Source organism: Ursus maritimus, unplaced genomic scaffold (genome assembly GCF_017311325.1).
Source record: "Ursus maritimus isolate PB19 unplaced genomic scaffold, ASM1731132v1 scaffold_26, whole genome shotgun sequence".
Classification (NCBI taxonomy): Eukaryota; Metazoa; Chordata; class Mammalia; order Carnivora; family Ursidae; genus Ursus; species Ursus maritimus.
Window position 1 is genome coordinate 28,054,852 of NW_024425119.1, and position 23,843 is coordinate 28,078,694.

Sequence of the window (23,843 nt, forward strand, 5' to 3'; positions counted from 1 at the left end):
GAAATGAATTATTTTAGCTCAACTGCAACTCTTATACTTCTGGTGCAAAAAAGAAAATCTTCCTTGAAAATGAACCGCCTTCTCTTAGACTAGATGCATTTCCGGATCATTTCCATAATACAGAAAACCTTAGCTACAGACTCAATTAAAAGAGAAACTGAAGAGCCAAAAGACCATGCTTTCAATTTATAACCTCCCAGAATCAAAACTAAGTGTGGGAAATGAAAGGACTCTTGTGGACAAGAGAAATCAGAAAGAAAGAAAATGGCATTTTCTCGATTTCCACAAGTTTTTGATGTAAAATGGTTCAATCAGAATTGGACAGGCAACCTGGTGTAGAAGACAATGTCTTCCCAAAACCAGTTTCTGAAGGTGGGGGAGAGGGCCAAAGACACTCATTCTTTCCACTCAACATTATTGAGTATTTCCTCCAGCAATGTAACTGGCCTTCAGGCCTCAGTTTTGTCTCCTGTAAAATGTCTACTTCCCAAAGTTGTGAGAACAGCCAGTATTTACCAAGCACATTACTAGCTTAATTATTTACAGCCTTGTGAAGTAGGTTAAATTATTATTACTGTTTTGCAGAGGAGAAAAACTGGACCACAAAGTGACTTATTTAACATGATCAGAGCTTTGAAACTTAGGCATTTAAAGCCGAGACTTCTGAACAACTAACCTAAGTGCCTCAACAAATGGGTTCCCCCTTCTTTCTCAGCCAATTATATTCCCTTTACGTGGGGGGAAAAATGTCCTATTTTTAAAGCAACCTACTATGTGTTAGCATGGTAAATTAATTTGTTCTCATGACAGCTTATGAAGTTGGTTTAGATTTCAAATAAACTTAAGCTTGTCCCAGTGAAAAACTTATTTTACATGAAAAATCATTCTCAAATTGCTTTTCTGACATAAATCTGCTGGAGTCTGAGCCCCATGAGCCAGGTTTTTCCAAGGCCTGATTACAACTGGGAAAATAAATTGACCATCCAGGTTCCAGACCTACAGAGTTAAGAATACTGCACGACAGCAGTCTTGAGGCCTGCTGCCCACCAAGGTTCCAGAATACACTACATATTGAACTTTTCATCTCCAAACTCCCTCAAAAAGTAACGCAAAAAGGCAGCAGACCTTGTCTGTCGGTCTTTCCCACTCTTCATTCATTCACTTTGATAAATAAAATCTCCGTTGCACATATCATGTGATATTTAAAACAAACTATTAAGCTCTATTGTATTTGAAATCTTCCAGAACACTGAAATTCTAGCTGTATCCCAGGTATAAAATACTAATTAAGAAAAACAAATCAAAGACTCTTAGTGTACTTACAAAGCATCTTATGCATTTAAAAAAAATAACCCAGAGAAATAACTGCACAAAATAAAGTTATTAAATACAAACTTTCTCATTTTCTTAACATGTTCTTCTACCCACTTCAGAAATGTGCTGTTACTAGTATTGGCTGCCTTTAAGTATTCGGACTTTGGTCAACCAAAAGTTGGGAGAAACATGTCTATTTAATAACAGAACAATGAAAAGTATAATTTGTACAGCTTTTTTGGGGGGGGTTTGGGCTTGGCATCTAAGGATATTAATTTTTGGTAATGACCACTTTTAGATTCTAACCCTTAAACATGATCCAAATGCACGAGAAATCAGGAAAGAAGCAGCGGATACGGTGCTGCTTATCGGTTGTCTAGACTGCAGGCAAACCCCAAATACCAAAGAAGCATCCATGTGTCAAACCAGCATAATTTTTGAGCTATGCCTGGGGCCACATAACAAAAAAAAAAAAAAAAAAAAAAAAAAAAAAGGTTGGCTTGAAAAGAAAATCTAAGAGGGGTAACCAGAAGGTCAACCCCAGTTCACAGGAACTAGGAAGCAGCTAGCAGGGATACCTAGCTATAGCCTTTTACCCTGTCATCCCCCTGAGCAGCTTCCTCCCCAACCCCCATATAAAATCTCCAAGAAAGGCCCAACTCCCCACCAGCTAGCTTCTTCAAGGTCATCCTAAGATAACGCAGTGAACAATCACCAAACACTGAGCCAGGCAAATCTTTAGGGCTAAGAGAGATTTTCCCCCCTTCCCCAAATCGTTATATAAATACTTTAAATGCCATCAGGCTTTTCTCCAACTCCACCAGAAACAAACTCCCAGACTTTAATTTAATTTAGATTGAGCAACTAAGTAAACGTGTTCGGTTTTGCGACATACATTATTAAAATAAAAGGCTTTTCAAGTCTAGCAAACTCCAGTTCAAAAACAGGTGCTTTCAGTGTACTTTTAATGACAAGGTCATCACGTTCATATTTTTAATTATTAAAAGAAAAAGAAGAAAAAAGTTTTTTTTAACCTTCCTTAGGACAACGTGATGCGTGGGGGCTGGGGGAGTACTGCTGGGATAAAACTGCCTCACGCAGGGTCCGTACTGGTCTAATCGGCAATTCCCAGTCTTCCCAGTGCCTGTAGTTATCCAAGGTTAGACGGAGAAAATAAAAACAAAGAAACCTACTAGGTCTAGTTACCAGAACAAACTGCACCGCCCTGCCACCCCAAGAAACCAACCCCACCCGCAACCAAAACAAACCTCGCCCCTCCCGGATCCCCCTCCCACACGTAAACACACAAAGAAAACAGCGGCACGCACAATTCAGGCACAGTCCTCACTTCCCTTTGTAGGACGACGGGGAGCCCCGAAACTTCCCCACGGTGGTTTTTTCGGGTGTCGTCGGGGCTGGGTCCCCTGAACATGCGGACCACGGCTCGACTGCGGGGGGATTGGGGGTGCTCGCCGCACGCACCGGCTTCCCAGAAAGCAGCTAGATGCCTCCCCAGTCCTCCCGCGGCCCTCAGGCCCCCCCCCCAAACGCGCTTCCCCCTCGGGCACACGGTGACGGCCAAGAGAGAGGCACCAAGGCAGCAAATAGAAACGCTCCCCGGTGGGTTTGTTGGTAAATAGAACAACTTGGGTCGGGAAGAAAGTTCCTGCGGAAAGCTGCTCTCCGGGGCGAGGGCGGCAGGAGGTGACCCGCGTCCCTCTCCGCCTCCTCCCTCACCTGCGCCGGAACAACGGGCCCCCGCGCACACCCGCCCGCCCGGCGCCTCCCGCAGGCCGCGCCTCCCGCACGCCGCGCTGCCGGGGCTTGTTCCTCCTCATGGCTTTGCCCTGACGTAATTCAAACATGGCAACAGTTCGACTTCAAAGGCGAATCCACAGACCTCCCAGACACAGGCTCCGGGCCACGGGTAACGGGCCAAGAACTCGGGGCCACGCTCTCCCGGCCCCTCGGCCGTCGCGGCACTCGGCGCCCGTGCTGAAGCACCGGGGCCCCGAGACCACCGCCGCCTCCCTGCCCGCCCGGAGCGCGGAGCACGCCGCCTCCCCGCGCACCAGCATGGCACCTCACACCAGCAGCGCCGCCAAAGTTTCCCCGCGAGGGGCTGAGGGACAAAAGCCCCTCTCGAAACTCGCCCGAAGTTCGGGGGGCCGGGCCCGCACGGCCCTCCGCCCGGCGGCCGCCCCGAGCGCCGGCGGGGCCCGCACGGGCACATGCAGCTCTTTGTTTTCTGTCCAGCCGGGCGCTGCCTACGTGCAGCATCAGGGATGTCGGATTGTTTCTCAGAGGCGAGACACTTGACGAACACCCTGGGGAAGGGTCCGGACCCCGCGCCGCGAGAGCCCGGGGCCTGTCCCCCCGTCCTCCCCTCAGCAGCAAGCCCATTTAATCAAAGTTTTTCAGTGTCCTTGATGAGAAACGCCCGATTACCCGCCCCGCACCAGCGGAGAGTTGGCGACTTTCACTCTGCTTTTTAAACTGGCAAGACGCCATCATCAGCAAATCACATTGTCCTGCCGGCCGCCCGGCCCCGACAGCACCCGCACCTCACTGCCGGCTCGGAGCTGGACAGTCACACAGACCTCTGGCGAAAACCAGGGTCGCAGCCCCAAGCACGTGGTCTGTCATGTTCAGCACAAAAAGCAGTGCCCTCCGGAGTTCTCGCACTCCTTCGGCGCAGACAACGCCGCTGCCTCCATCCCCAAGTCAACTTGGCTCTGACTGGCCATCTTAAGCCGCACACGGTTGCCCCAGAAAGCCCTCGCCGTGGCGCCCACATCTACGCTACAGGTGAATAAATTGCGAACAAAACTTGAGGCTCCACAGACACATCGGCCCCCCGCGCTGCCTGGGCGCGGTCCGGGGGGAAGAGGCGTTGGGGAGCCGGGCTGCTTCAGAGCGGCCGCGTGTTGCTCATTGTCGCATCCGCATCCCTCCGGAGTTCGGCAAACAACGCCACGCCGCGTGCACTCCGGCCACCCCGGCGCTGACCCAAAAGGCCGATTTAAAACCCCCTCACGCCCGCCAGCTCGCAAGTAGACGGCAACTTAAGTTTCCGAGCGAATGGCGTTTATTGTCCACCCTTCTCAAACACGCGCGGGGGGCTGCAATGAAACTAAACCACGAGGTTCAACCACGGCGCCCGACCACTCCCGGGGCGCGCGCCCACGCGGATGCACCAGCCCGGGGCCCCTCCGCAATTGCCAGCAAGTCATTTTTCTCTCGGGCCTTCCAGCCACCCAGTTCCTTTCCGCCAGAGAACACTACGGCTGAGAAAAGTCATTGTCACCTTCAACGTGGATCCCTCAACTCCGGCGACTCCTCACTCGTTTGCTGCCACCACTCACTTCCCCCACCCCAAGACTTTCGGTTTGCCCCCTGTACCCTCCCCAATTAAAAGACACACTAAACATATGTATACAAAAGAACCCGGGGTTTGAAGATCACGAGAACATTGCTCCCAGCAATGCCATCTCCAAGACAAAACTTCCTGTGCGTGCGTGTGTGTGCGTTATGTGTGTGGAAGGACTGGGGGAAGTGGGGGAGGTGAAAAAAAGGAAAAAAAAAAAAAACACTCTGAAATCAAAGCCTCGTGAGACAGTTTTGCACCAGAGTAATGGTTAGAGTCACTCACCTTCCAAAGGCAGCCGTTCCACGCGCAATAACGTTCCCGGGGTGCGGACTGCACGCCAAGCCAACCCCCCCTTCAATCGCTCCCTCCTCCTCAACTGCCTTGTCTAGAAAGATTGTCTCCTGCAGTTCTGCAGTTGCTACCGCTGGCCGGGAAGGTGTAGATTCCGCTTTCCCTTTGCGCACGCGCGTCTCCCGGTACAAAATTCTCCTGAATCGAACTTATTTGCATACGGGCGCGCGCGCGTCGAGGGCTGGGAGGGGAGAAGGCCCGGCGGCCGCGCGCGCTCCCGAGGCCTCTATTGTCCTTTTAAGGGGAGAAGCGCCGCGGCGCGGGAAACGAGGCGGCCAGAGGGAAACGGGGGCGGGGACTGCTTACTACGGCTGACGTCACGTAAACAAACGCCCCCTGGCTGGAGGCTGCGGCGTAGGGGGAGTGGCGGGGTGGGAAAGGCGGAAAGGTTAGCAGCGGAGGGAGAACGTTCGGCTGCGTGACGTGCTTTCCACCCTGAAGTTCTTGGGACGCACCATTTCTCGTTGAAAAATAGTTTTGGAAGCGGTTTTTGCAAAATTGTCACACCTGTGCCTACTTTCAGGCTGGAGGAGTCAGAGGAGGTGGTCTTCCAAGCCACCAGACTGAATTTATGCCTCCTATATTTCCTAAATTTTATTTAAAGTTGGGTTTTTGAACCTTTTTTTTTTTTAGTCCTCTGGAACCACGAGAGGTTCGTTTTTCGTGCAGTTTTAATGAGTCGTTTAATAAACTCCCATTTTGATACTCTATCCATTCATTAACTCCCGCCTGCCGTCCTCAAGCAGTAACCCAACCCATAACGATCCAATTTTCCCCCCACTTTGGCCTTAAGATTTCAAGCCTGTCCGAGCTGAATGGTTGTTAATTTCCGTGGGAACAGTGTAGATTTCCTAAAAGACTAGTCGGTGGAAAGTCAGTAATCTAGGAACATGCATACCTCCTCCAGCTGCTTGTAAAGGGTGTGCCACTCACCCAGAACTAATACCACTAACTGGTGGTCTTGGGAATGGAAAAAGTAGCCAGTCAAGTGCAAACATTCCCTAATGAAATATATAATAAACCAACAATTTAAAAGCTTCCTGTCTCAGGAGGAAAGAAAAAAAACCTGAAAAATTCAAGTAACTCTTCTCATGTTAAGTGAAAAATGAAAAAAGAATAATTGCGATACACCTTTATTTGGATAACACACCTAACACCAACGGACTGAGCCCCTGATGAAAAGATGGAGGATGGGGAGAGAGGAAGGATGGTTTTCCCAGAAACTTGATATTGTTCCCAAGCTACAAAAGTGTGGACATCAACCATAAAACTTAATCATCTGCTGACAAGTTTCACTGCTTTCACTGTAATGTCAACAATATGGATTTAAATAGATACTTCTGAAACGCTAATTTACTTCAACAACCAATTCATAGAACAGTCAAGACATACCGACTTCCAATGTCTTTCAACTATGCTTCTTTTTTACTGTGGGTCCTGTAACATACTGTTTCCCTAACTGTGTATGTCAAAACCGCATATTAAATACCTGTGGAAAAAGAGGAGAAAAGACACCTGTCACTAAAATGTGAACTCACTTCAGGGCAAAAATTTTATATTGTATTCGTTTTTGTATTTCAGTGCCTAAAACAGGGCATAGCACAAAAAATGAAAAATGGCTTGTAAAATAATAAATTGATGGGCATTTTCAAAGTTATTTATCAGATTAATCTGAAGTCAAAACAGCTTTACTTTAGTGTAGAATTTTTGCATTTAATCTAAAATGAGTTGGGAAGTTACAGTGATCACCTCGATTAATACGATGCCTATGATGCTCGAATGGTTCTTATCATAGTAGGTAAAGTGGTGTAGGCTTTCCAGCTGTTTCTGGGCTTTCCTTGGTAACAAACTGGACCCTGAGCATAAACACCTACCTTCTTTTTGAAGAAAAAATTTTAAGTTGTCCTGGATTGACTCACATACTTCTTTGGTTTATGATAGATCTCCCCCAAATAATTTCAAATTAGTATATGCTTTTGCAAGTATGAAAGCTGCAAGTGTGATAATATTTCTCAAACTTCAATTATTGCTTACAAGATGTATCTATACATGTTATATGTGTATATAAAATTTAAAATGTACCTTGAATGGCTTTTCTCTTGAAAGTTTATGTAAAGAATATATACTGTAACCCAGGGATGGAATAGGTTCAAATGTGCAAGCAATGCAGGAATTACATACAGTATTTAGGATATATTGTTCAGATAAAAAAGTACCGGTAAGCTTCAGAGCTATCGAGTTACCTAATATTGTACAGCAAGATTTCCTGTGCTCTCAAAGTAGAGGTCAAGAAATAATTTGGGTAATTTTTGTAGGAAAGGTAGCAAAAAAAAATCCTTAAAGAGGAATTTGAGTTTCTAAGAGTCTTAAAAAAAAAAAAAAAAAAAAAAAAAGAACCCCCTATTTTTGAACAGCCAGATGCATTCCAAAGGTTCTTGTGTTCATTTTGTTGCTTGAACATGTTGTTATGGCTGTCTCTATCCAGGTCCAATAGTTCATTTATGGGCTACTTTAAAATACTATTACATAAACATCCCAAGTGAAATTTTCATAGAAAGAAAGGGAGAGAGGGAGGGAGGGAGGGAAAAAAAGAAGTTATTTATAATATATAAATTTGGATAATAGGAGATTAAATTACACAGTGTTAAAAATATTTGAGTACTTTTAGTGACTATAGTGTTATGTTGAACTCATATTGAGTTCTCAAAAATATTGAAATTAAAAATATAGTAAAAATTTAAATTGAAAATAAGGTACAAGATATTCTGGTTAAGCCAACTACCTTCCTCATAATTTGTTGTCCCCACTGTAGAATTATCCCTAGTGCTTGAACATTTTTATTCATTTAGCAAAGGTTTAATGATCGTAACTCTGTGCCAGATAGTAAAACCATTTCAGAAGTAGAGGAGCTCAAGCCCTCCTTACATCTTCTAACTTCCATATAATTCTATTTTATTTGCTACTTTTTCTTCTGTAGCATTCTTTGCCTTCTTTTGAGACTGAACTATTAAGCTACTTCACAATTTCTTATAATATTCTTGGCATGGATGATAAATTATCTGTAGAGGACTGAAAAGGACAATTCTTGTCTGGTAATGAAGGATATTATCAGCAATTTAGTAATGTTTGTAACGCCAACTCAAACTAATGATCGTTTTTTAAATGAAGGCTAATACCCTCATCAGAGGCTGGTACCAACCACATCAAAACATTTTGTTGAGCCCAGGAAAGAGCTGATTATTATTATTAAACATTGGGTTTCGTTACTCCCAGGTAATAGCCATAGGACTAAACTTTTTCCTCACACCAAAACAAGCATGGTATTTTGTTACTTATTTAAATTCTTTTGAAGTTCAACTAGCAAGTGGTCAGAGCAAGCCAGATAATGTTAAGCTATAAGGAATAGAATTGGTTATATGATCCAAGCAATCCTCTGACAACGGTTTGACAGCTGCCAGAAAAAGATATCTGTTACTTAATTAAAGTTAACTTTTCAAATTTTTGAACTTAAAGATTTAAAGAATCATCACAAATTTATTCTTAGAGGAACCTCTAAATTTATAGAAATTTTAATTTATACTACTATCTTATGATATTTGAATAGCATACCTTAAAAAAAATGAAAGTACTGGTAACAAAAGTAATTTTATTTTAAGAAGGACATTGACTGGGGCGCCTGGGTGGCTCAGTTGGTTAAGCATCTGCCTTCGGCTCAGGTCATGATCCCAGGGTCCAGGGATAAGCCCCCATCGGGCTCCCTGCTTAATGGGGAGCCTGCTTCTCCCTCTCCCGCTCCCCCTGCTTGTGCTCTCTCTCTCTCTGTCAAATAAATAAATAAAATATATGTTTTTTTTTAAAAAGGGACATTGACAAACTAGAGTCAGTTCACAGGAGAGTAAATCAGGATGATGAAAGAGCTGAAAACCACAGCATAAAAGCAGTAATTGAAGGAGGGGCTGTGTTTTGATTGTGCAAGAAAGCAATCTTTGACAGTCTGAAAGACCATCATTAGTAGAACGAATGGGCTCGTTCTTTTATGCCTAGGAACCAAATTTGTTTTGAAAATCACAAGAATGTAGATTTCTGCTAAACATCAGAAAAAAATCTCAACACATACGAATAGTCCAAAGATTGTTCAAAATACTTCATAGGTTGGGGCGCCTGGGTGGCACAGCGGTTAAGCGTCTGCCTTCGGCTCAGGGCGTGATCCCGTTGTTCTGGGATCGAGCCCCACATCAGGCTCCTCTGCTATGAGCCTGCTTCTTCCTCTCCCACTCCCCCTGCTTGTGTTCCCTGGCTGTCTCTATCTCTGTCAAATAAATAAATAAAACATTGAAAAAAAAAATACTTCATAGGTTAACTCCCCATCACTAATGATGGTCTTCACAAAAATAAAAGGAAAAATTTTATTTCAATGAATTACATACATTATGTAAAATATAAAGCTTGCTACCTCTAAACTCCTATAGAATTCTGTGGATCTATTATCCCATGGGATAAATGAGTGGTACCATCAATAAGTGCCTCAAGCTCAAGAGAGGGATTTATCACTGTGGCTGAAGAGGTTAGGAATGTCTTTTTGGAGAGGATGGGATTTGAGCTTGAACTCATTCATTCATTCATTCATTCAACAAATACTTACTGAGTTTCTACTAATTGCCAGTTTCTGACAATAAAATGATATGAAATGCAGAAATGGTCTCTCATGGAATGTGGGACACAAGCATTCCAAATAACCACGCAAATATAATTATGAACTGTAAGAAATAAAAGGGAAAAAAAGTACTGTGAGCCTAATCATGTATGGCAAGGGAATCTGACCTAAACTGGAAGTAAGAAAAATCATCTTTGAGGAAGTAAAGTTGAACTATTAGCAGGATTAAGATGGAGAATTTGAAGTGGCAACATCAGAAATAAGTTCTTAGCCATGGTACTTGGGGTGGTAGGAAAGACAGGACTAGGAGAAGACTCATGTCTTTGATTGAATAAAAGTCATACATGAATCCAATTTGAGGGAAAAGTAGGTGTCAGGTGTTGGAGACCAAGAGAAATCAGGATTTAAGACCTATGCATTTGGAAGTACCTACACTGAGTCAGAAGTAGTTACTTGCCAAAAGTATTCCAGAATCAAACCCTATATGATTGGATTACAATTGGTTTAAATCAATATATTTTACTTCTATGAAAGTTTATTTTTCTAAATGTCAATAAGAAATCGATCCCCCGTCCATAAAGTCCACTTCCTAGAAGAATCCCTGTTCTAATTATTCAAATCATTCCTGAAGGTAAGTATGCCTTCATCAACAGATAAACAAGTGAACAAACAGACACATGGTGCAGAAAGTCAAAGAAACATGCTGGGTTGCCATTTCTAAAAGCTTTGGGAATAAAATATCCAGGAATGTAGAAAAATTTAATATTTTGTTTATAGTTATAAACAAAAGTTATAAAAACTTTTTAATATATATTTTAAAGAATTTGAACTCTTGTACATTAATTTTTAAAAATAGAACGCAGTATCATAGCTTAGATGATACAAACATCAATAGTTTATCTAGAGGCTCCTGGCTGGCTCAGTGGGGAGAGCATGTGACTCTTGATATCAGGGTTGTAAGTTCAAGCCCCATGTTGAGTATAGAGATTACTAAAAAAAATAAATAAACTTGAAAAAATAGTTTATCTAGATATATTGTTAATTTAGCAGTGCTGTAGTGTTCCAGAAATGGAAATACAAAGCAGATGAAACAGAGGTAATTAATGTACCATAGTGCACTTATGGCCGTTATTAAAGAAGATGGTATCATCAGAGAGTAAAACATATTGCATACTATCTTCTTAGCAGGCAACATTTAGTATATGAACATAATTTAAATTTCTTTACAGGAATAGAATTAGGAAACATCCTCAGATGTGTTGAAAATAGGGAAGGATATTGGTACTCTGTTGACAACTAAAGCATTAATGTAATGTCAATAACATAATTTACACTTAAACTAATAATTAACAAAATAAGATTTTGTGGAAGAGAATAGAGTATTCCAAGATCTTTAAAGCCACTGGGACACCTGAGCGGCTCAGTCGATTAAGTGTGTGACTCTTGATCTTAGCCCAGGTCTTGATATCAAGGACACATTGGGGTCCACATGGAGACCACTTAAAAAAAAAAAATCATTTCTGGGGCGCCTGGGTGGCACAGCGGTTAAGCGTCTGCCTTCGGCTCAGGGCGTGATCCCGGAGTTCTGGGATCGAGCCCCACGTCAGGCTCTTCCGCTATGAGCCTGCTTCTTCCTCTCCCACTCCCCCTGCTTGTGTTCCATCTCTCGCTGGCTGTCTCTCTCTCTGTCGAATAAATAAATAAAATCTTTAAAAAATAAAAATAAAAAATAAATAAAAAAAAATCATTTCTGAAAAAATGCATTCTTTAAAATTTTACCTTTCCCTCATTTATTCAAATCAGAACAGTTGTCAGTCATGTTGGAATCCATTTCAGATATTAATTATTTTTTATTCAAATTCTTGATTTGGAAAACTGAGTATAAACAAAACAGATTTCTATGAACTTTCCTCTTTTTTAAGTTTTTATTTAAATTCCAGTTAGTTAACATGTAGTATTATATTACTTTCAGTAGTACAATTTTGTGATTCATCAGTTACATACCACACCCAGGGCTCATCACAAGTATTCCTGTTAACTTTTACCGTAACTGATATGATATAATCAAAAGAGAAAATTTATAAACGTTTTCCTCTTTTTGGTATGTCATAAATATTACTTAAAAAGAATATTGCAATTAAAAGATGGAATTATGGTGGAATTCAAAATTTATATCGAATATATTTTTTAAAGATTTTATTTATTGGGGCACCTGGGTGGTTCAGTAGGCTAAGCATCTGCCTTTGGCTCAGGCCATGATCTCAGAGCCCTGGGATTGAGCCCAAGCCCGGCAGCATCGGCATTGGGCTGCCTGCTCAGTGGGGAGCCTGCTTCTCCCTCTCCCTCTCCCCTGCCCCTGCTCATGCTCTCTATTGCTATCTCCCTCTCTCTCTCAAATAAATAAATAAAATTTTATTTATTTATTTGAGAGAGAGCAAGAGCAGGGCAGGGAGGAACAGAGGGAGAGGGAGAAGCCCCATATGGGGCTCCCTGCTCAGTGGGGAGTCCGTTTCTCCCTCTCCTTGCCTCTCCCCCCCCACCCTGCTTACTCTCTCTGCTCGCGCTCTCTCTCTCGCTCTCTCTCTCTCTCATGCTCGCTCTCCCTCTATCTCTCAGATAAATAAAATCTTTAAAAAAATAAATTTTACAATAAAAACTTTAGTAATAATTTTTAATGTAAATGGAATCAACCACTTTTTATCTAGAGTTGACTGTAAATAAATTTGTTCGATAATATCCAGGGTTGATGACTATGTAGAAAAAAAACTCATACTCTGTTATTTTTTTTAATAATTGATATATTTTGGGGTTTTAAAAAATATTTTATTTATTTATTTGACAGAGAGTGAGAGCACAAGCTGGGAGACAGAGGGAGAGGGAGCCCGATGTGGGGCTTGATCCCAGGACCTTAGGATCATGACCTGAGCTGAAGACAGCTGCTCAACCAACTGAGACACCCAGGCACCCCAGAAAAAAATTTCATACTCTGTTACTGGTGGTATATTCATTCCAACAAGACACCAGTTTAACATTATCTATTGAAATCTAAAACCTTCTGTTTGGTTTTATTTCTGGGAATTTTCCCTAAGATATATTTACACAGGATACACAGGTATGTGGATAAAAAGAAACTTCCAAAATAATAGGTAAAGTATGATTTCATTTGTGGGGCGCCTGGGTGGCCCAGCGGTTAAGCGTCTGCCTTCGGCTCAGGGCGTGATCCCGGTGTTCTGGGATCGAGCCCCACATCAGGCTCTTCCGCTATGAGCCTGCTTCTTCCTCTCCCACTCCCCCTGCTTGTGTTCCCTCTCTCGCTGGCTGTCTCTATCTCTGTCGAATAAATAAATAAAATCTTTAAAAAAAAAAGTATGATTTCATTTGAGGAGCAAAATAATATATGGAGAAAATATGTATGTGTATATATATAAATAAATCTCACGTTTGTATGTGCATAAAAGTGATTGCGAGGAGACATACCATAATGTTAGTCACAGTTACCTCTGAGGATGGAAGTCAGAAAGCAAGTGGGAGCAGTGATTTTTATTTTAAATAATTTTTATATAATTTTTTCCTCCTTGAACTTTTACGAGCATCAATTACTTTTATGGTATAAAAATTAAAGGTGGAAAAACACCTATTAAAACACATGTAGCACATTAGGAATACAAAAAAGAAAAGTGTGTGTATTAGTTTGAAGAATTACTGAGGTAACTGTTAGCTTCGTGAACCGAAGATCCATATCCAATTTGGCTTTAAAGCTTCCAAAATATTTTGTGTGGTGTGTGCACATAAATAGCTATAAAACCATACAGCCCATAAACATCTTCTTTTTTTCTACCTGAATTCTCTTTTCCCTCATCTCTGAATGTTTAAGTCCTACCCATACTTCAAGGCCTGGCTCAAATGCCAGCTCAGGTTTAGACATAATTATCATTTATTGATTGCCAGCTCTGGATATAGCATTACTCTATGTGCATGTTTTATTTCTTCTCTTCATTGTTTCAAAGCTTCGTGATAATCCTGTGACATAGATATGAGTCCTTCTCATTAAGTATGAAACAATGGGCCTTAATCAGTGTCATGTGTCATAGTAAGTGGTGGAGGTGCGAGGAAACCAGGTCTCTCGACTTTGAGTTCCAGATTCATTCTCCTGTCCTCCTCTACGGACTTTGCACTGACTTCTCAAACAGAAAGCAATATTTTCGTCCTCTCAAACCCTTCTAACATGTTGTCAGTGCATCTTAAGACACATCAATTTCTGCTTTGTTTCAGTTTATTTCAGTTATTCATGTGCAGCCTTGTATCTCTATATGACAATGAGAACTAAATCTAATAGTTTCAGCCCTTGAAGGGCATGAAAATCATCTGTGAACTCTTTTTTCCAATTTTTTTCTTGTGGTAAAAAACATATGACATAAAAAATGTACCATTTTTTATGATTTTAAGTGTACAACTTAGTGATATTAAATACATTTATAACATTATGCAAATCATCACCACCTATCTCTGTAACTCTTTTCATCTTGTAAAACTGAAACTCAACCCATTAAAAAATAACTCGCCATTCTCCCCTCCTCCCAGCCCTTGGCAACTACCATTCTATTTTCTGTCTCTATGATTTTGACTACTCTAACTACCTCATATAAGTGGAATCATGCAGTATTTGTCTTTTTGTGACTGGCTTATTTCACACGAATAACGTCCTCAAGGTTCATTCATGTTGTAGAATATGTGAAATTTTTCTTCGTTTTTAAGGCTAAACAATTTTCCATTGTATGTATATACCACATTTAGCTTATCAATAGACATTCGGATTGCTTCCATGTTTTAGTGATTGTGAATAACGCTGCTGTGACCATGCTATCCACATAGCTCTTCAAGAACCTGTTTTCAGTTTGGCGTGTTATATACTCAAAAGTAGAATTGCTAGATCATGTGGTAATTCTATTTTTAATTTTTTTGAGGAACCACCATACTGTTATCCACAAGAACTATATTATTTTACATTTTCACCAACAGGGCACAAGGGTTACAATTTCTTTACATCCTCACCAACATTTGTCATTTTCTGTCTTTTTTTTTTAATTATCCGGCTTAAAAAAAATTTTTTTTTTACTTTTAAAGATTTTATTTATTTATTTGAGAGAAACAGAAATAGCGACAGAGAGAATGAGCCGGGAGAAGCAGGCTTCTCATTGAGCAGGGAGCCTAATGTGGAGCTGGACCCCAGGACCCTGGGATCATGACCTGAGCTGAAGACAGACACTTAACCAACTGAGTCACCCAGGCGCCCAATTTTCTGTCTTTTTGAGAGTAGCCATTGTACTGGGTTCGAGTTGGTACCTCATTGTAGTTTTGACTTGCATTTCCCTGAAGATTAGTAAGACTGAGCATCTTTTCATGTGCTTATTGGCTATTTGTATATCTTCTTTGGAAAAATATCTATTTACACATTTTTTAATCAGGTTGTTTGTTTTTTGTTACTGAGTTTTAGAAATTCTTTGTATATTAAGGATATTACTGCTTTATCAGATATATGATTTGCAAATATTTTCTCCCATTCTTTAGGTTGCCTTTTACTGTTGAAATTGTCTTTCAATACAGAAAATGTTTAAATTTTTATGAAGTCCAATTTGCCTGTCTTCTTTTGTTACCTATGCCTTTTTTGTCATATCCAAGAAATCATTTCTAAACCCGATGTCATGAAGATTTGTCCTTGGTTTTATTCTAGGAGTTCCATAAGTTTAGGTCTTACATTTAAGTCCTTGCTTCATTTTGAGTTAATTTTTGCATATGGTGTTAGGAAAGGTCCAACTTCATTCTTTTGCATGTGGATATCCAGTTTTCCCAGCACAATTTGTTGCAAAGATTGTCCTTTTCGCATTGAATGGTCTTGGCACTCCTGTCAAAAATCATTTGACCAAATATGTGAGGGTTTATTTCTGGGCTGTCAGTTCTATTTCACTGGTCTATATGTCTGTCTTTATGCCAGTGCCACACTGTTTTGATTTCTGGAGGTTTGTAGTAAATTTTGGAATCAGGAAATGTGAGTCCTCCAGCTTTGTTCAAGATTATTTTAGCTATTCCATGTCCTTTATGATTTCATATGAACTTTAGGATGAGTTTTTCTATATCTGAAAAATTGGGATTTTAGTAGGGATTGCATTGAATTTGTAGATAACTTTGGGTAGTATTGACATCTTTTTTTAAGATTTATTTATTTATTTTAGAGAGAGAGAGAACGTGCAGTCTCTCTCACACACACACACACACACACACACACACATACACATGCACACACGAGTTGGGGGGCAGGGCAGAAGGATAGAATCTTCAAGCAGCCTCCCTGCTGAGTGCCAGACGTGGGGCTTGATCTCAAGGCCCATGAGATCATGACCTGAGCCCAAATCCAAGAGTCTGACACTCAACCGAGCCACTCAGGTGCCCTGGGTAGTCTTAACATCTTAACAATATTAAGTCTTCCAATCCATGAACATGGAATGTATTTCCATTTATTTATATCTTCTTTAATTTCTTTAAGTAATGTTTTACAGTTTTTATTGTACAGGTTTTTCACTTCACTGATTAACTTAGTTCATAAGTATTTTATTCTTTTTGATGCTATTGTAAACAGAATTATTTTCATAATTTCCTTTTCAGATTGTTTATTGTTAGTGTATAGAAATGCAGCTGATTTTTGCAGGTTAATTTTATATGCTGCTACTTTGCCGAGTTCGTTTCTTAATTCTAACTAATAAATAGTTCTTTTTTGGAATCTTTAGAGTTTTCTACATGTAAGATCGTATCATCTATGATGAGATTTAAGGCGCATTACTCCAGAAGATGGCACTTTGGCATATTGAATATTTCAAGCAAAAGGGGTTTGACAGAATGGCAGAAGCAGGAAGGTCATTCTGGCCTTCTTCTCATCCTTCTCCCCTGAAACAGGTCATAAAACTCTCATGTGAAAGATGCCCTTCCTATACCTAGAGGAAAGGAACACCCTTGTTTTCAAAGATAAAGAGACATTAAGAATCTGAACAAGCAGACCTTAACAAGTTTCCCTCAGTTTACTACACTTACCTCATACTCTTTGACTTACTGTATATCTTCATGACTGTCCACGCTTTTTAGCATAAAAATACCCAGGTTTAACTGTTTATTTGAGTCTTCTTATGAAAGCTCTCATATTACATAACGCTTAAATAAATTCGTATGCTTTTCTCCCCTTGATCTTTGTCCTTTTAATTTTCAGATGCCACCGGAGACCCTAAGAGGGCCAAAGGAAATCTTTTTCTCCCTTGTATCTGCAAATAGAGATAACTGTACTTCTTCCTTTCCAATCTGGATGCTTTTCATTTCTTTTTCTTGCCTATTTGCTCTGGCTAGACCTTCCAGTGCTATGTTGAATGGAAATTGCAAAGTAGGCATCCTTGCCTTGTTCCTGATCTTAGAGGAAAACCTTCCAGTCTTTCACCATTGAGTATGATGTTCACTGTGGATTTTTCATATATGGCTTTTATTATGTTGAGGTAGTTTCCTAGTTTGTTAAGTGTTTTTATCATAAAAAAAAAGTGTTGAATTTTATCAGATGCTTTTAGTGTATCAATTGAGATAATCATGTGTTTTGTTTTGTTTTAAAAAATGTTGAGCTGTCTTTGAATTCCAAGAATAACTCCCCCAGATCATGGTGTGTAGTACTTTTTAATATGCTGCTAAATTTGGTTTTCTAGAATTTTGTCGAGGACTTTTGCATTGATGTTCATAAGGGATGTCGGTCTGTAGTTTTCTTTAGTTATACTGTTTTTGTCTGACTTTGGTATCAACATATCTGTGAACTTTTAAAAAATGTTCATACCACAAACCGATGGAATCCGACTTTCTGCAGTCGATGCCTGATTAACCGCGTATTTAAAACCGGCGTAGGTCATTCGGTTCACACCAAGGGTTGAGGACTGCTCAGCTCATCCACACCTGATCCACCTTTGAATGTTCATAGACCCTTGTGTGAAAAACAGATGTCCAATAACTATTTGTCCAAGTACAAATAATCATTCATGATCTTTGTAAATCCAAATATAGACTCAGAGCTGCCTTTACAGGAAGAAAAGTCCAAGAGGTCGGGCGATGGGGGACACTGTAAGGACCAGCCAGACACAAGCTCAAGGGAGGTAGCATGCTGTGCGGATAACGGGTAAAACAATTGGGGCACAAAGGTGTGTTCAAACACACTGCAGATGTTAACGTAAAAACAGCCAGAAGGAGTGAGGAGAACGGGCTTTTTAGGTCATTCTCTCAGGTTATATACTGCCCTTTATGATGACTCTGCTCTGTCTTTTCCTTTGAAAGTCATCCTTATTTTATCCATATCACACTTGAATAAAAATGATCGTGCTATCCTGGAAAAATAAAAGAGTTTGCGTTGGCTTCCCCAAATTCCCTTGAATTTATAAGATAGCAAAAGGAGACTAGCTAGTGCCTGGAAGTGCTTTGAACAAGGATGCATTTATGTGGGGTGGGGAAGAGGACTTAAGGGGACTACAGCAGGAATGTGGTTGAACGGGACTGACGACATATGCCTCATAAAATACGGTGTTCCTTACCTGAGGAACTGCCTATTAAGGGAATCTGTTTTTGTTAATATATCTGCCTGTTAGCCAGATACTTTTACAATAAAAACAACAACAAATCTGTGTGAATTATATTAACTATCAGTATAAGAATTTAGAGATCTTGTTGTAATTAGTTGTGATTAGATTTGACCAGAAGTGAGCTGCCCTTATTACACAGAAATGATAGAGCTCCCCACGATTAGTAAAGTATATGCCTGAGTTGTTTTTCATAATATTCACAATAATAGTCATTAATAGATATCTTTATGTACATAATCTGCTGTATAATAAGGATGTGTCATAAAATATACTTCCTACTCTTAATGGGCTTCCAGGCCCATGAGGGAGACATAACTGACATAAAAAGTAAATACCCAAACACTCAAAATAAAATGTAAATAAAACAAGCTCTGTGTTAATGAAATATACTCACCATTATTACTATATGAGTTCAGATGATCTGTCCCCCTCAGTTAAGCAGTTTGTAAGGAAACCAGATAGGTAAATAGATAATTTCAGCACAACATGGTACTAAGGTACTAAGGGCAAAGTACTAAGTGCACACAAAGCTGGAATATTTAGTCCCATCTGGTGTTCAGAGAAGGCTTGGAGAAAATGTTGCTTGAGTGGATCTGGAAGGATGGATATGAGGTTGACAGGTGAGCAAACATGGGCAGGGCTTTGCATGCTGCAGAAACAGCACAAGCAAGAGCCCATAAGTGGAAAAAAGCATGCCATGTTGAAGGAACATGCAGAATTATTACAGTGTCAAGTGCATGAATGGGATTTATGGGGAATAAGTCTGGTCAGGTTATGGAGGGCCTGTGAGCCATGTTAATAAAGAGTTTGGACTTAGGCTGTAGGCAATGGGAGCCATTAAAAGCATTTAAACAGGGGAGTGACATGATGAGATTTAATGTTTGCAAGTATCCAATTCTAGGTGTAGTATGGAGGACAGATTAAAAGAAATAAGACCGGAGGCAGGCTGATCACTTAAGATTATGATGCTATAGATTAGACAAAATAAAATCTTTAAAAAAAAAAAAAAAGAAGTCAATTCTCCCCAAATTGATCTATAGAGTCAAAGCAATCCCATCCAAAATCCTAACAGTCTTTTTTGTGGAAATTGACAAACTAATTCTAAAATTTATAACGAAAATGCACAGAACCTAGAAGAGCCTAAATCACTTTGAAGAAAAGAGACAAATTTGGAAGACTGTATTAACTGATTTCAATACTTACAATAAAACTACAGTAATTAATTCAGTGTGGGGAAAAATTATTTAAAAATAAAATCTTTAAAAAAAAGGAAGAAAGAAAGAAAGAAAACTGGAAAGTGAACAGGTTTAGAGAAGAAGATAATCCCATCTGATTTGAGAAGGGGAAGGAGAAAGAGTAGAAGCTAGAGGAGGATGCAAGTTCGAGGGAAGTTTTTTGTTTATATGTTTTGTTTTGTTTTGGTGTGTGAATAACTTGATCATGCTCCTAGGCTAAGACCCAAGGGTGAGTGAGTTGAGAGGAAGAAATTGGAGATAAAGAGAGAACGTGTCTGATAAAGCAGGGTCCTGGGGAAAACAACACAGAGCAGAATCAGGAGCAAAGGTGAATGAGTGAGTCTGGAGCAGGAGAATGATATCTCGTCCTCTAAGACTTGTGGGAACGTTGCAGCCATGGTGGAAAATAAAGCCACATTTTTAGGAATGGGAGAGATCAGATATCTATTGCTTAATGAGCTTGATTTTTCTCTATGAAATGGAAGCCAGTTAGTGTGTTTAAGAGTCAAAGTCCTGTGCTTGGGGGCGCCTGGGTAGCGCAGTCGTTGAGCGTCTGCCTTCGGCTCAGGGCGTGATCCCGGCCTTCCGGGATCGAGTCCCACATCGGGCTCCTCCGCTGGGAGCCTGCTTCTTCCTCTCCCACTCCCCCTGCTTGTGTTCCCTCTCTCGCTGGCTGTTTCTCTGTCACATAAATAAATGAAATCCTTAAAAACAAACAAACAAAGTCCTGTGCTTGAGTAGATTGAGAAGAACTGTGAGGGAACCATTGCTGAGTGGAGTGGGAGAGAGTGCTTTCAAAGAATTGTTGAGGGGGTTGAGGATACAGCTAAGATTAGACATCGTAAGTTTGTAGTGGTGATGATCTGTAGTTGCCTAGTTTTTCCTCTCTAGCAGGACTCAGGAGTTCTAGAGACAATAAGTTACTGGGCTAGGTGGGAGAAAAAAGACGTGGGTACAAAGAAGTGGGGAGGATATTGGAGAGAGTGGTTTAAACAGTCAACCCTGCTGGTTGAAGTTAAGGAAGTAGAAAAGATAGGCAGTGTGGTAGGCTGAATAATGGCCCTCAAAGATATCCTAATCCACAGAACCTGTGAATGTTACCTTACAGGGGAAAAGCGACTTTGTAGAAGAGATTACATTAAGGACTTTAAGACAGGAGTTTAGGTGCCTGACTGGCTCAGTCAGTAGAGCATGTGGTCCTTGATCTTGGGGTCATGAGGTCAAGCCTTATGCTGGGCCTAGAGATTACTTAAAAAAAAAAAAAAGACAGAGATTTTATTCTGGTTATCTTGGTTGGCCCTCCATATCATCACAAGTGTCCTTATATGAGAGAGGCAGAGGGAGATTTTACAGTAAGAGAGAAAAAGAAGGCCATTTGACAACAACAGAAGCAGAGCATAGAGTGATGCACTTTGGAGTTGGAAGAAGGGGCCACAAACCAAGGAATATAGGTGGTCACTATAATCTGAAAAAGACAAGTTAATAGATCTCTCCTCAGCCTGCAGAAAGAATAAGCCTTGTGGAAACTTCATCTTAGCCCAGTGAAACTGACTTTTTACTTTTAGCCTCCAGAATTGTAAGAGAATACCTGTGTGTTTTTAAAGCCACTATGTTTGTGGTAATTTGTTACAGCCGCAATTGGAAACTAATATAAGAGGTGAAAGAAGACTTGTCAGAAAATCTGGACCTTGGAAGAATGGTAGGATATGTATAAGCAAAGACGAGGGGATGGGAAATGGGCGATAAAAACTGCAGGTAGGGAGAAGATGACAATGTCCACAGCGTATTCGGGAACCAGAAAACTAGCTTTCGAGAACACAAGATAGGGCTGGGAAATGAGGCTGGATTGGTAGGGAGTGCCAAAATGCTGAGGGCCTAGATTGCCTCCTTAGTGAGTTGGGCTGTGTCCCGCAGGCTTTGGGGAGTAGCCAAAGGAAGATGAACTTAAAATTGATTTATAAGATTTGGAACAGAGAAACACTTCAAATACAAAGACTAGTTAAGTTTCCAATGATCTTTGACTAAGGATAGTGGCACTTTGCATCCTTCAGGGTTCTCCATAGAAACAGAAGCAAAAGGAGATAGAGATAGATAGATGATTGATAGATAGATGATAGATAGATAGATAGATAGATAGATAATAGATGAGATAGCGACCTATCTATCAATCAACCTATCACCTAGTCCCTACAGAGAAAGAGACAGAGAGAGATTTATTTTAGGGAATTAGCTTAGGTGCTTGTGGAGGCTGACAGGTCTGAAGCTGGTAGGGCAGGCTGGAGACTCAGAACTTAGGCAGAAATTGACCCTGCAGTCTTGAGGAAGAACTACTTCCTCTCTGGGAAACTTCAGTTTTAGCTCTAATAGTCTTTTGGGGGGACCCATTTGGACCCCCAGAGTTGGTACAAAGATGGTCATGAGCTGAAGGTATTTGAGATTCAACAGATAGAGAAAAAGGCTTTCTCAGAGTTCTCCTTATCTGACTAACAGCAGCAACTTCTGGGAAATGAAGCTGCCATAAATTCCTCTCAGGGCAGATCTATTCCCAGAAGGGAGAAAGTGAATAAAAACCTACTCCAAATCCCTTGAACAAGGGAGGTTTTTTATGGCCCTGAAGGAGACAGAGAGACTACTCATACCTGTGGAGACAAACATTACTACAAACTTTCTTATCTCCTATTTATTCTCCCGAAAACTCAATTATCTTTCTAAAAGTCTTTGGTTTCCCATAAATGCCTTTCTCCCCATCCCCTTCACTCATTAAGATGGTATATAAGCTTCAAATTCTAACCACTCATCACTGACATCTCCTGCTATAGACACAGTGTGTGGGTAAATAAACTTCATTTTTTCCCCTCCTGTTAATCTGTCTTTTGTTAGTTTAATTTGCAGCTCCCATGCACTCGGCCTAAGAGGGTAGGGAAAAATTTTTCTTCTCCTATATTTTAAACTGATTGGATGAAGTCCACCCACATTATCAAAGATAATATTCTTTACTTAAAGTCAACTGATTGTAGATGTTAACCACATCTATGAAATATCTTCACAGCAACACACACTTAGATTAGTGTTTGATTAAATAACTGGGTACTATAGCCTAGCCCAGGTGACACATAAAACTAAACATCACACCAGAGAAAGGAAGGATGGACAATGTGTAAAAAAAAAAAAAAAAAATTTAAGAAAATATTAGCAGGATTTGGTGGTTGGCTGGGGTATGGGGAAAAGAGAAAAGGAGGTCCAAAGTTTTAGGCTTGGAGTCAATGGGTTGCAACTACCCATCTCACATCTGTCCTACAGTTAACAATGATACACAAATTTCCAACTAACTGGTTGGGGTTCGGGATGCAGCATGTGGCAATGTAACAGAGGTCTGCATAGTGATGGTCAATGGCTTTGGCCCTTCAGGTGAGATGCTTTAGGAAAAAGTAATCCCAATGGAAATATTAACCTGGCTGTCATAGAAAAAGCAGTCTGTTTCCTAAGAATTGAATAATCAGTCAGAAGGAAGAAGAAAAAAAGAGCAAGAAATGACATGAAAACATTTTCTGAAACATGAAAAAAATTGTCACTTTCCCCTGGGCATTGACACACTGACTGGTATGTGCACTTGGTTCAATCCATTGAAATTTAAACAATTGGTGTAACCTTGAGCACAGGTTTACGAGCTTTCTGCATTTGACATAAGATTTATTTATCTGGGTTGGTGTTTTCCTGAGTTTCATTTCTATTTTTAGGTTTGGGTTTCTTTCCCAGTGACACATGGGTACTACTTGTAAATTATAAGCTTGGCGTTTTGACAACCGTAATAACGAAAACCTAAGTATGAAGATTAAAAATTCTGCCTGGCCAGGTTTTCGAGGGAGCCTGGATGCACTTCACTTACTCTGTTAGACTGGTAACTTGTTGCCAACAGAAACTTAAAGAAGCACTTTCTGCAATTAATATGTTAACTATCCTTAATGGCTTTGTTTTCTCCAGACAAGCTAACAGCCCAGGCATTAGTCTTTAGTCTTGATAAACTGGTTCTGAGAAATGAAAAGCATAGGAGTTCAGGAAAAAGAATACAACCAAGCAGTGAATCTGGCTGCAAAATGCTTTGCCTTCCAAGGTGAATTAAACCCTTGAACTTAGAAGCCAATATGACAGCCTTGATTTAATGTGTCAGAAATGATTGGTGACACAAGCTTCATAGCCTCCAGTCCAAATCCTTACTACACCAGCCGAGGGCTTTCTACAGCCCCAAGGACACCAAGCCCCCCCCCCCC

General features: G+C 40.7%; 1 protein-coding gene across 1 annotated transcript in view; it reads right to left on the bottom strand.

The window, feature by feature from the left end:
- The window catches only part of SINHCAF (SIN3-HDAC complex associated factor), a 30,003-nt gene extending 24,844 nt beyond the window's left edge, over window positions 1-5,159 (bottom strand). The window contains exon 1 of the mRNA XM_008683457.2: window positions 4,967-5,159. The gene's annotated coding sequence lies outside the window, so the exon portion shown is untranslated. The remainder of the gene's footprint in view (window positions 1-4,966) is intronic.
- Window positions 5,160-23,843: the final 18,684 nt, after the last annotated feature.